The sequence below is a fragment of the Capsicum annuum genome, chromosome 10 (assembly GCF_002878395.1).
Source record: "Capsicum annuum cultivar UCD-10X-F1 chromosome 10, UCD10Xv1.1, whole genome shotgun sequence".
NCBI classification, from domain to species: domain Eukaryota; kingdom Viridiplantae; phylum Streptophyta; class Magnoliopsida; order Solanales; family Solanaceae; genus Capsicum; species Capsicum annuum.
In genome coordinates, this window is record NC_061120.1 from 5593558 (window position 1) to 5596558 (window position 3001).

A 3001-nucleotide genomic window follows, 5' to 3' on the forward strand; every position below is an offset into this window, starting at 1 on the left:
GGGATAATTGTTGAATTTATCAAAATCCTCAGCACGCGCCAACAAATCATCTTCTATGACCTTGTTGACATCTCTTGTCAATATAACCGAATAGGCAAACCAAACTAGGCACAATCGCTCCCTGTACTGCTCTGATATGGTTTTATCCTCGATATCTATCAACAAATTTGATGCTTTGTAGCCACGTTGAGCAATGTCAAACAACCCATCTATTTTTTCTTTGCATTTTCTTTCCTTGGATCTTTTTCGGGGTGGTGGTCCTTCTGGACAATGGCATCTCAAGCCCATCACTATGGCAAACTCTTGCAAGCCAAAACAAATAGGCATGCCACAGTAGTTGATCCAGATTTCATCCATCTTCTTTTTTCCCCCTCCTCCGGATCTTTATCATCTCCTGCGTACTTGATCCTACGCTTGAGAAGACCATATACCATCGTCATAGGAAAACGAATATGGGCGGAGGGGTCCTCAGGCAGCTCAAGAAAACATCCAAAGCAGCTCTTCTTAAAAAGTTCGTCTATATTTTTATTTTTCATAATTTTTATGAAATGTTCAAAAATTTTTCCCATCTGACATTTAAGTACAATTTGACCAGCTAATTGTTTTCCTTCTGGGTCATTTATCGGCATCGCAACTTAAAACCTATCAATACTAAAAGTTTTGACAGGATCATTCTGGGATGTTGATATTAACTCATGCCCCGTCGGTGATCCATTATCATCATGGCGATGATCATCCTCTTTCTCTTTTTGACTCTCCAATTCCTCCTCTTTCTCACTTTCATTTTCTTCATCACCATCGATGGACCCTTGTCTACCTCCTTCAACATTGTTTTCACATCTCTCCTCAGCTTCACTTTTCCCTGACTGATATTGTTCAAGAAGCTCCTTCGAATCCCTTTGTATTGTAGCCTTTTTTTTGAGTGGTCAGACGTTGATCCACTTTCACTTTCTTTTCTTTTGGGAGACATGTTTTACCAACAGACAAAGAAAAATAAAAATTACATTACAGTTGATGTATGCATAGATTTTAAAAAATACATTACAAACACCACGAATACCGACACACCAACAGCCACCACCAAAAATACCACCAAAAAATGCCAACTAACAAACAAACACCATGAATATCGACACCACCACAAACACCACCAACCAATGCCACCACCGGTGCCACCATGACGATCACAAACACCACCACCACCAACACCACCAATACCACAAACACCATCCAACTATACCACGACAGTCAATGAAACATTCCGATGGAAACTAGGGATTTCTTGAGTTCTTCCTATGATTTTACCATTAAAACTAAAAGTTGTAAACTCATTCTCAAAGATAATACAACTAAAAGTTTTATTTTTCATCTTTAAATTAAAAATCCTTATTTTTTAGAAGAAAAAAAACAAATATAGAGCTCTTTTCAAACTTTGTTGCCTACGAAGACAAAGAAAACGACTGATACAAGAAGGAATGAAGTCGAAAATAACACCCATGTGGTCGAAAATGAGAAGAAAAATGATATATTGTGGAGGGTTGAGAAAATTTGTTGAGTAGTTGTTGTTTGTACTGTATTGTTGAGTAAGAATGAGAGAGAAATAGCTAGACCTTAAGATTTGAAATGATGAAACATTTTGTATGGGTTGATTTGTATTTTGAAAAAGAATGACAAGTAGTTTTGAAAATGTTAATTTGGTCTAAAATGATCTTAATTATTTTTAAAATCATAAAATACATACGTAATTTTTAACCCTCTCATTATGCTATTGCCGAAAGGGTAATTCAATTGAAATTGTATAAAAATAATTGAAGTTGTAGTTGATCGAGTACTTTAGGAGGTAACCCTATGAAAACTCACCCCTGGTCCTAGATTAATCAATTTAGGTACTATTAGTCTAACATATGAACTCAATTAAAATTGTAAAAACCAAATGTTCAACATGTTGTGTCAGATTACTCATTTGTTGTAAATTATCAATTAGATTAGGAAACAACAGATTACGAATCTGATGTAAATTATCAAACAGATTAAGTCATCTGTTGTGACAGATTACCCATCTGTTGTAAATTATCAAATGGATTGTCATATGTCGCAAAATATTACCCATATATTATAAGTTATCAAATAGGTGTTGCCATCGGTAGTGGCTGACCCTATGAGAAATTACCCCTAGTCCTAGATTAATCAATAGTTTACCCTATGAGAACTCACCCCTAGTCTTAGATTGTTCAATTAAGGTATTAGTACCCTAGTCCTAGATTAATCAAATAAGGTATTAGTCTAATATATGAGGTAGTAAGAATCGGTTTGGCTCAAAGTGATCGATCGCCGACTCTGGTCAGGAGGAACGTAGTACCGTTTCATCATGCAATTGACAAAAGACGCAATTGAAGTTGTAGTTGACCCTATGTGAACTCACATTCAATTAAGTTATTAGTCTAACATATGGACTCAATTGAATTATATATAAATAAATGTTCAACCTATTGCAACAGATGTCTTTTCTGTTGGATCAAATCAAACAGATTATGTAATTTGTTGCAACATATTACGCATCTATTGTAAACTATCAAATAGATTAAGCCATTTGTTATGACATATCACGAATCTGTTGTAAACTATCAAATAGATTAAGTTATCTATTGCAACATATTACCCATCTGTTGTAAATTATCAAATGGATTAAGTCATACGTTGCAATAGATTACCCATCTGTTATAAATTATCAAATAGGCATTGTCATCTATTATAGTTGACATTATGAGAACTCACCCCTAGTCCTAGATCAATCAATTAAGGTATTTGTTGAACATATGAGGTAGTAAGAATCGGTTCAGTTCAGAGTGATCGATCGGCGACTCTTGTCGGGAAGAACGTAGTATCGTCTCATCATGCAATTGACAAAAGACTCAATTGAAGTTTTAGTCGATCCTATATTAAATTAGGGTATTAGTACCCAGGTTCTAGATTAATCAATTAAGGTATTAGTCTAACATAT